At 49.4% G+C, this 10,644-nt stretch overlaps 1 long non-coding RNA gene across 3 annotated transcripts in view; it reads left to right on the top strand.

Annotated features, from left to right (window-relative positions):
- The first annotated feature begins 1,399 nt into the window (after positions 1 to 1,399).
- Positions 1,400 to 10,644, top strand: part of LOC132534596 (uncharacterized) — a 129,578-nt gene continuing 120,333 nt past the window's right edge. For 2 of the 3 annotated variants that reach the window (XR_009546301.1, XR_009546302.1), the window contains exon 1: positions 2,693 to 3,216. This is a non-coding gene — a long non-coding RNA (uncharacterized LOC132534596). Of the gene's footprint in view, positions 1,467 to 2,692; positions 3,217 to 10,644 lie in introns of those variants that run through there. The other variant, XR_009546303.1, reaches the window with a different exon arrangement.

Genomic DNA, 10,644 nt, shown 5'->3' with positions numbered 1-10,644 from the left:
ACATCTGAAGTTGCTTCTCATGTGAACATAACCATGTGAAGGTGAGAGGGGTCATTTTGTGGAAAGATGGCTGAAAATCCTGTGTCAGTTCAGAAGTTTGGATCTAACTTCTGAGTCAAGTTAATATACATGCAATATACAAGACACATGGCAAAAATAGGGTTTGATTTGGCAGTGTTTTGAGGGGAAAACGTGCATAAAAAATCCTTATCAAAATCAAGGGTGCACCCATCACATTTAAGGCATTCTCAACTCACTTTACATTTTGTATTAATGAATGCGAGCGTGAAAGTGAGAGAGGGCCGGTGTATCACTCTGGCATATGCAGCACAGGAGCTTGAACCCAGGGCCTTATGTATGCAAGTCCCACATGCTTCCTGGGACTGACTGCACAGCAGTTTTGGATAGGGGAGTAGAGGGACTAGAGAAGGAACAAATGAGTACCTGTGAAGTGTTGAGGAGCTGGGGGAAAGGCAGGGTGTTGCTCTTTGCAAAGAGCAGTTTTTTTTTTTTTTTTTGGAGAGGGGAGTGGGGGAGTGGGGAGGGGAGCAGGGAGAGGAGGGACTGGCCTGGCAGGCCCATAGGCTTTTAAGAATAGGCTAGGAGCTCTAGGAAATAATCACTACATTCCTGAGAAGCCAAAAATGAACTCAGCTTCTCAACCACTTGAGAGTTTAGAAAAATACTTGCATGTGCTGGTTCTATTCAGAGACCAGCTGGAGGGAGGTGGCCTGGGGGCCAGGAATGGCTGGAGGGATAGGGGCTTGGAATGCTCAAAACACATCTTTTCCTTATTCATTAGGCAACTGGAGGACCATCTAGCTTAAAGTAAGTAGTCTCTGAAGAGAGGTCTCCTAGGATCTGAAATGGCTTTGCAGGAGGGCACTTACTGAGACGCAAATCCTTATTGGATGATTATGGATTTGTTTTCTTTGCATAGATAGGGGTTCTGCTTCCTCAGGCACTCTGAGCTCTTCACCAGCACAGCATTTGGGGCAGCTGATCTCTGACCACAGACCCAGCCAACAGATCCAGCCAAGCTCTGTGTTTTTCCAGAGCTAAACTCTAACAAGCCAAGTCTTAGAGTTGCATCATATCTGAAGCCAGCTCAATTTAAGAAACGCGTTATAAAAATAAATAAAAATATTAAGATGTAAATGAATTATCTTGCTTTTTGTAGAGTTTAGGAACATTAATCTTAATTTTTGTCAGGTCCAGGGCTGGCTCTGGAAACCCAAAAATCAAAGATACTCCCTCTGCCTATCACCCTCTACCTGGTGGTTAAAAATTAACTTGTGCCCAAGGTCACAGGAATCTGACTTTCTAAATCTGCACCATCACAAATAGCAACCACAGATGTAACTCAGAATTTTCTAGCAATCCCATCAAAAGAAGAAGAAAGAGGAGAAGGAGGGGGAGAAGGAGGAGAAAGAAGCCAAGACAATGCAATTATATATTTGAACCCGGTATGTCAACATGTTATATATTAAAATACTGTTGGCGAGATAGTTTACAGCCTTTTCCCTTTCTTTAATCTATCAAGGTTTCTAAATCAGATACATGTTTATTCTCAGTACATGTCATGGCAGGAAATGCCGTTGTGTGTCTATGATCAGGCTAAATCCATGTGCTCAAGGACTCTGCAGTGATCAGGAATGGGGTGAGGGGAAGAGGTAAAAGGCATCAAATACTGGTTGTCCAGCTGCCTGGGGCTGTTTATCCAGGGGACTCCTCCCTCCTGAAGGGGCAGGACCCCGGAGCCAGGCTGGGCCTGGAGCCCTGGGCCGACACGTGGCAGCCACAGCTCCGGGCGGCAGTCAGGGCCACGGGGCCCCAGCTCAGGAAAAGCTACAGCTACAGCGCCGCCCACTGGCCGCCGACCCGACTGCGGGAGCAGCGCCTCCATCTGCCGGCCCCGCCCATGGCCCCTCCCCTCCCCTCCCACAACCACGCCCTCCCGCGCCCCGCGGCGGAGCCCCGCCCACTCCGCGCTCTTAGCGACTTCCCCAGTCGCCCTCCGCCCCGCCCACCGCGCGTATCCCCCAGCGCCACGCCCACCCAGAGAGCCCCGCCCTCCAGTCCTGCTTTTGGGGCCCTGCATTTCCGGTGCTTAACCCACAGCTGAAGGAAGACCCTTCCCTTCCCTGCCCCGCCCCTGCCCCGCCCCCGCCCCGCCCCTACCCCTGCCCCTGCCCCCGCCCCTGCCCCTGCCCCTGCCCCTGCCCCTGTTGTTTATTGTTGTTGTGAATCAAGCAGCTTCATCGACTGCTATATGTGTTTCTTGTAGGCAGATAACATCTGCCTGATGCTGAATCGCCAATTGACCAATAAGGACGCGTTTGGCAAAGGACAGCCCCTCAACATTAAGTTGGAGGACTCGAAGAGCAGGACCAACAGCTTGGAAGCTGTCAGGAGCTGCTTGTTGCTGGCTTTGAAAATGACTGGGATCCATGTGGATTCAGTCAGCTAGGAAGGATCGTCACTTTCCCCAATGAATGGATACTCACGGGATGCACCACGGGAAGGTCGATCCAATGCTCCTGCGGCTCCAGACAGACTATGACCCACATAGTCAACGACTGCCACCTCTCCAGATTCAAAGGAGGTCTCGAAACTTTACATCAGGCTCAACCTGACGCTGTTGACTGGCTACGGAAGAAGGGCAAACGCTAGAAGAAGAAGAATTGTTGTTGTTATTATTATTGTTGCTGGATAGGACAGAGAGAAATGGAGAGAGGAGGGGATGGCAGAGAGGAGGAGAGAAAGACAGACACCTGCAGACCTGCTTCACCGCTTGTGAAGTGACTCCCCTGCAGGTGGGGAGCCGGGGGCTCGAACCTGGATCCTTACACCGGTCCTTGCGGTTTGCGCCACATGCGCACCCGCTGCGCTACCGCCCAACCCCCTCCCCTTCTTTTTCTTTTCTTTTCTTTTCTTTTCTTTTCTTTTCTTTTCTTTTCTTTTCTTTTCTTTTCTTTTCCTTTTCCCATTCCCTTTTCTTTCTTTTTTCTTCTTTTCTTCCTTTTTTCGTTCCTCCTTCCTCTCCTCCCTCTCTCTTTCCTTCCTTTCCTCTTTCTTTGTTTTGTCTGTCTTTCCCACCCTCCAATCCCCCCCCTTACTTTCCAGGATTTTCTCATCCCAGTCATTGCTAAAGTCCAGTAGAGAGGCCTATCACTTGCATTCCAGAAGAACTGATTATTATTCACGCCGCCAGAGGTAATGTGTTTCAGCAATCACTTTGTCCACGTAGACTCTATTTCATATTTATTCAGGATTAAATACATTTAATAGAAGGGTTGAGGGGACTGAGGTGGAAAGCACCAAAAGGCTCCAGCAAGGACTGAACTTGTGACCCTCGGTTTGCAAGACCAGTGCTCCAGCTACTGAGTAGGAGAGCCCTGTGCTACCTTCGCTGTCTGTGGAGCCCAGCTGAGCGTTTGTTTCCATCTTCAGTGATGTAAAAGCAATGATTTTAAAACAGCCAGAGGAAGTTGGCTACAGCACAAGTGGGAAAAAGATGAGTCTTAATAGGACAAGATTACAAGACACTGAATTACAGCTACAGTCACCAAGCTAAATGGAGGGCAAGAATGGAATCGTGTTCTGCTCATATTATTGGCAATAAGTTTCTCTTTAGAAGCCCTCCAGTCTGTGAGGGCACTGTCACTTATGTCTGTGGCAAATTCATTTAAGTTTGTTTGCACAGAGAAAGTTGTCATAAGTTAAATGTGTTTTTATTTTTTAAAAATATTTTATTTATTGTATTTTTGAGAGAGATGCAGACACACACACACACACACACACACACACACACACACACACATAGAAACACTAGAGCACTGCTCAGCTCTGGCTTATGGTGGTGCAGGGGATTGAACCTGGGACTTTGGAGGCTCAAGCATGAGAATGTTGTTTGTATGACCACTATGCTATCTCCCCCGCCCTAAATGTGTTATTAGTTATGGATGAACTGGATAATCTGTCATATTTGGTGCATGGATAGATATTAGAGGTAGAATAAGTGAAGTTGTATCTGGACCTTTTTTGTTTTTTATTTATTTATTGTTTGATGTTCAGGGTCAGGAAAGAGTGCCTCCTCTTTAGCTCGGGGAACCCCTTATTGAAAGAACAATGTTATGGGCACCATGTGATCTATTTCTGCACAAGGAGATGAGGACACGTGACCCCAGTGGTCTGCCAGCCTCCCTCCCAACCTCCTTCCAGTGTCTGCTCCCGCCCACCTTCTCATGAAGACCTTCCCTGACTCCCCTGTTTATTTATGTCTTGATTAAAAAAAAAAAGCACCAGGTTCCTGCTGTGGCTTGGTGCCTGTAGGATGACTCCACTCTCCCTCGTGGCTCTTTTTCCCCCTTTCTTTTCTTGTAGAGACAGAGAGGGAGAGTGGTGGAGAAGGACACCCGCCGCTCTGCTCCACTGCTCACGAAGCTTCCCCCCTTGCAGGTGGAGGCAGGTGCTTGAACCCAAGTCCTCATGCATGATAACGTATGTGCTCTGCTGGGTGCACCACCTCCTGCCCCTAAAGTTCCTTATTAAAAGTTACACCCGAGAGTCCGGCGGTAGCGCAGCGGGTTAAGTGCGTGTAGCGCAAAGCGCTAAGGCCCCTAGAAGGATCCTGGTTCGAGCCCCCGGCTCCCCACCTGCAGGGGAGTCGCTTCACAAGCGGTGAAGCAGGCCTGCAGGTGTCTGCCTTTCTCTCCTCCTCTCTGTCTTCCCCTCCTCTCTCCATTTCTCTCTGTTCTATACAACAACAATGACAATAGTAATAACTACAACACTAAAACAACAAGGGCAACAGAAGGAATAAATAAATAAAATATTAGAAAAAAAAGCCACACCCTTGGGGGCCGGGCGGTAGTGCAGTGGTTTAAGCACAGGTGGTGGGAAGCACAAGGACCGGCTAAGGATCCTTGTTTGAGCCCCGGCTCCCACCTGCAGGGGAGTCGCTTCACAAGCAGTGAAGCAGGTCTACTGGGGTCTATCTTACTCTCCCCCTTTCTGTCTTCCCCTTCTCTCTTGGTTTCTCTCTGTCCTATCCAACCACAGCAGTGGCAACAATAAAAACAAGGGCAACAAAATGGAGAAAATAGCCTCCAGGAGCTGTTTTGTGGCTTTGTAGCACAGGGACCAACCCCCAGCGATAATCCTGGAGGCTGCACCCTCCTCCGTCTCATGCCTCATAGTTTATCCCCTTTCCCACTAGGTAGTGTGCTAGGTAATGTGATAGTATTGTCTCCCCCTGTTAGAGTGGCGGCTGTCTGAGGGTGAGGGATGAACCCAACTGTTGTGATCTCAGCACCGAGTACAAAGCCTGCTAGCACCTAACAATTAGGTGTTCAGTGGACGTAGCATGGATGACATCCATGGTGCTAATGTCTGGCTTCTTACTGTCCTGCCTCCCTGGACCTGGGCTCTGAGATGTGCTTTTCCCAGTGTGCCACTTTGCTGCTGTCCTAGGACCCTTATCCACTTCTCCTGTTTGAGGATAAAGGAGAAGCCTTGCTTCTGGTTCTACCTGTAGGAATTTCTCCTGGCCCACAGGACTCTGCTAGCTCAGAAGGAGTCTCTCTGGGGGCTTCACTGAGCCCTGACCCAACAGAGACCAGCTGGCCCAGGGAGGGGAGGATGGCTCACATGCAGAGTTGCCAGGCCGGGCTGTGGAGAGATCATGGCCATGGGGCTTGGTAGACAGACCCCAGCTTGGGACTGGAGACCCTGCAGACTTGGTGTCTGGAGAGAACTCGATGCAAGCCACATTCTTTTTCTGCCCTGCCAGGGCATGAACCTAGAGCCTTGCGTCCTCAAGATACTGCTCAGCTGTCTCCCTGCCCACTTTGTAGTCCTCTGTTTTTTTGTCGTTTTTGTTTTGAGAGACATAGAGAGAGGGCCCCACGTCACTATTGCTAGTTCTACCCATGGCTCTGCGTGGGGCCAGGGATGGAGCCTCAGGCCTTGGGCTTGGCAAGATCTGTGCTTCATCTGCCAAGCCGTCTCCCAGACCCCACAAATTGCTTTCTTTTGCTTGCTGTTGATGTCAGGGATCATCTACTCTAGGCTGTCAGCTTTAGATAAAGACAGAGATAGAGAGACAGAAGGAGAGAAGAGAGACATCACACATCACACCTTCCTCCAGTGTTTCGCCTGCTGAGCTCGAACCCGTGCTGCATGCATGGCAAAGTAGGTGCGCAGCCCAGCGGAGCTATTTTGCTGGCCCTCCACAAATTACTTTTATTTATTTTATTTATTAGAGAGAGAGAAAGCGCGCACGTGTGCACGAGAGAGCAGATCAAGTGCTTGAGGTGAGGCTTGGCATTTCCTTTGTAAGCCTTCCCCACGTAGCTGTAGTTTCACTTAACACAGTCACCTCAAATGCCATCCATTTTCTTCCCAAAGGCATAGATGATTTCATCTGTTTTGATGGCTGTATAGTATTCCACTGATTTTTCATCCCAGAGCTTGATCCAACAGAGTCCTGTCTTCAGGAGCACGTAAGTTGAGACTGTGTTTTCACTGCCACCAGTGCTTTTTTTTTTTTTTTTTTTTTTTAATCTTTTGAAACAAAGAGAGGTAGGGCTATGTGGTGGCGCACCTAGTTAAGCACACCTGTTACAGTGTGCAAGGACCCAGGTTCAAGCCCCTAGTTCCCACCTGCATGGGAAAGCTTCACAAGTGGTGAAGCAGGGCTGCAGATGTCTCTCTGTCTTTCTCTCTTTGTATTTCTCCTCCTCCCCTCTCCATTTTTCTTCGTCTCTATGCAGTAATAAATAAATAAGAATATTTAAAATAAAGATAGGTGCTGAGAGGAATAATTTGCGTCCAAATAAAGGCCGTCTGGCTAATGAGCGGCCAGAAGATCTGAGATCAAACGGGGGCCCTCTCCCGGTCCCTTTGGCAAACCGCTCCCCCCCAACACCGCATGTCCACCTCGCCACAGGGAGGAGCTACAGAGTCTTTCCCTTGAAGCCTCCTGCTGGGTGTGTTATTTGAACAGTCTTCAAAAAGAAATGACTTTTGAAGATGCTTTTACCATCTACAGTCCCTGGAAGTGGCGGTGGTGACGTGCTTGGGTTTGGGGCCTCCTGAGAGTCTGTTTCCAGTCAGGTCCGTCCCCGTCGTCCCCCTCCGCCCAGCTGTGGGATTCTGGCCACATCACTGAGCCTCTCTGAGCTTCTTTCCTCCCTGCTTCACAGAATGGCTTCCTGCTTGTGAAAACGGAATCAGACAATGTCCCAAGGCTGTAAAAGAAGGTGAGCCTTTTGGTTTTTACGTGTTTGTTCAGTCTGCTGATTCCGTAGCCTATTTATGCAACGATGTCGGAAGTTTCTTGGGGAAGGAGAAAATAATCACAATGAAATTTGAACACCCAGTTAATCTGGGGGTGAGGGTGGGGGCTCTGTTGGTATCAGAGGTGTGAAGATTTTTTTTTTTTTTGGCCACCAGGGTTATCGAGGGGGCTTCTTGCCTGAATGGCAAATTTACCACTGCTGACGGACGGACAACAACCATTTATCCCTTTAATTTTTTTCCCCCTTTCTTTGATAGGACAGATAGAAACTGAGAGATGGCTCCGGGGAAATCATATAATGGTTCTGCAAAAGATTCTCATGACTGATGTTCTGAAGCTCCAGGTTCAGTCCCCAGCACCACCACAAACCTGACCTGAATAGTGCTCTGGTGTCTGGCGCTCTCTCTCTCTCTCTGATTAAAATAAAGTAAATATTTTTTAAAATAAAAAATATATTGAGAGAGGAGAGAGAGAGATAAAGGAGAGAGTCAGAGAGACTTCTTCAGACCTGCTATTCATGAAGTTCCCCCCCTTCAGGTGGGGAGCAGGGGCTTGAACCTGGGTCTTTGCTTACCATAATGTGTATGCTCAACCGGGTGCAGCACTGCCTGGCCCCACCGCTGTCTGGCCCTGAAACAAGTGCCTTACATAGTGTTAAGACATATACATACAAAGCTTTTTTTTTTCTCTATAGATGTTTCTTTTTTAAAAATGTCATAGTTATTATTGTTGTTGTCATTGATGTTGTCATTGTTGGATAGGACAGAGAGAAATGGAGAGAGGAGGGCAAGACAGAGAGGAAGAGAGAAAGACAGACACCTGCAGACCTGCTTCACCGCTTGTGAAGCGACCCCCCTGCAGGTGGGGAGCTGGGGTCAAATCCGTATTTTTAAATGCTAAATGTAAGACCGAACTCAGGGCCTTGCGCGCATGCAATAATACTGCTGAGTCACCGGGGCCCAGGTTTCCATTCTGTCTGTTGAGACTGGGGGTGGGGCGGGAAGTCTGGCTCCTCAGTCGCTGGAGCCGCCTTGGGGTCCCTCTGCTTGGTGCTTCCAGCTCCTGTGGGGGTGGAACCCAGCACCTCACACATAGTAAGGACCTGCTGTTGATTTTCTACTCTGGGTTCCCCCACTCCTTTCCCCTTCTCCTCCCTTCCTCTCTTCTCTTCATCCCTTCTTTTCTTTTTTTTTTTAATGTTTTTTTTATTATTATTTTATTATTATTATTATTTTTCCTCCAGGGTTATTGCTGGGCTCGGTGCCTGCACCATGAATCCACCCGCTCCTGGACGCCATTTTTCCCCCTTTTTGTTGCCCTAGTTGTTGCAGCCTCCTTGCGGTTATTATTGCCATTGTTGACGTTGCTTTGTTGTTGGATAGGACAGAGAGAAATGGAGAGAGGAGGGGAAGACAGAGAGAGAGAGGGGGAGAGAAAGATAGACACCTGCAGACCTGCTTCACCGCCTGTGAAGCGACTCCCCTGCAGGTGGGGAGCCGGGGGCTCGAACCGGGATCCTTACGCTGGTCCCTGCGCTTTGCGCCACGTGCACTTAACCCGCTGCGCCACCGCCCGACCCCCCAATCCCTTCTTTTCTTTCAACACTGCTCAGCTCTGGCTTTTGGTGGTGCTGGAGATCAAACCTGGAAGCCCAGAGCCTCAGGCATGAAAACCTTCCACATAACCATTATGCAGTCTCCCCCAGCCCTGTCGTGTATTTTTTTTTTTTTTTTTGACTTTCTCAAGCAGGGCTAATTGTGCACCCACCACCATCGTATCTGCCGATGTTCAGAGGTGTCTTGATTGTCCCAAGGCGAGGGCAGGGAGATGCTGGCATGGGGGGAGGACCCCAGGGATCTCCTCAGTCCTGCAGTTCACACCCTCGAGTCGCCCTGTGGTTTTGGTGGATCTGAACAGACCAGGAGCTGGGAGGCCGCAGCTACTGGGTGGAGGAGGGTCATTCTGGGGCCTTGCTCTGGCCAGAGGCAGTGACTTCAAGGCTTCATCTCCACAGTGGGGAGGGCTTGCTTGCTCACACAGAGTTTGCACCTCTGGGGCTGCTGGGAGGCTGGTCTTCCTCCTGTGCCTGGAGGTGCTGGCATGCAGAAAGAAAGAAAGAAAGAAAGAAAGGAAGGAAGGAAGGAAGGAAATAAAAGAAAAGCCCCTCAGGATGGCTGGCCTTCACAGTTCCTGAGCTCACCATTTATATATGGAAAATGTGTCACCGGGCTGACAGTTGGGAAGTTGATGCTGCTGTCTTGCTGGAGCCTGGCGTGCATGGACTCTCTGAGCTGAGGAGTAAGAGCAGTGGGAGACAGGAGCATCCTGGGCAGAGAGAGAGTACCAGATCTCTCTGTGTGGGCTGCAGGTGCAGCACACGGGCACCAGGGGGCGCTGCGTCCCCACTCTGGGATGCCTCTGTGATCTCCAGAGAGAGAACTGCAGCGTCAGGCCAGAGCGGTGACGGTGACAATACTCAGTGACCAGAGTGCAGGCCAGGCCTCAGAAGGCATTAACTGGAGGTGCCAGTCGGGACTGGGCTCCAACAGCTGCTGATTTTTTTTTCTTTCTTTTTTTTTCATGGGGGGTGGGCTGTTGTCTAACTTTTTATTTTATTTTTACCAGAGCATTGCTTAGCTCTGGTTTATGGTGATGTAGGGCATTGAGCTGAGACCTTGGAGCTTCAGGCATGAGAGTCTCTGAATAAGACTGGTACATTTCCACACAATTCCCACCACCAGAACTCCGTATCCCCTTTCCTGATAGCTTTCCTATTCTTTATCCCTCTGGGAGTATGGACCCAGGGTCATTGTTTTCCATATATAAATGATGCAGAAGGTGGAAGGTCTGGCTTCTGTAATTGCTTCCCCACTGAACATGGGCATTGACAGGTCGACCCATACTCCCAGCCTGTCTCTCTCTTTCCCTAGTGGGGCAGGGGCTCTGGGGAGGTGGGGCTCCGGGACACATTTACACACTTTCCCCATATTTGGGAGCTACTCTCTTCCCTGATCCAGCTTTCAAGTCCTTTTCCAACTCTGACACCATCTCCCCAGACAATAACCTGGGTCCACCTGCATACTAGATGTCAGGCTCAGGCAAAAACTAGTAAAGTCGTGGGCCCCCTTGGAATATACCTAAAATAGGCCTACTAGCTATTTCCAAAACAGAGGCCCCCAAATCTTCATCTGCAATATCCCAGCCTTTAGGTTCAAGATTAGTCAACAGTTTGCTCTGCTTTATATGTTGACTCTTTTTTAGCCACCCGGTTCCAGATGATACCATGATGCCAACCTGGCTTCCCTGGCAGATGACCCCACCAATGTGTCCTGAAGCCCTGC

Source organism: Erinaceus europaeus, chromosome 19 (assembly GCF_950295315.1).
Source record: "Erinaceus europaeus chromosome 19, mEriEur2.1, whole genome shotgun sequence".
NCBI classification, from domain to species: domain Eukaryota; kingdom Metazoa; phylum Chordata; class Mammalia; order Eulipotyphla; family Erinaceidae; genus Erinaceus; species Erinaceus europaeus.
This window is presented reverse-complemented; position numbering and strand designations above follow the sequence as displayed.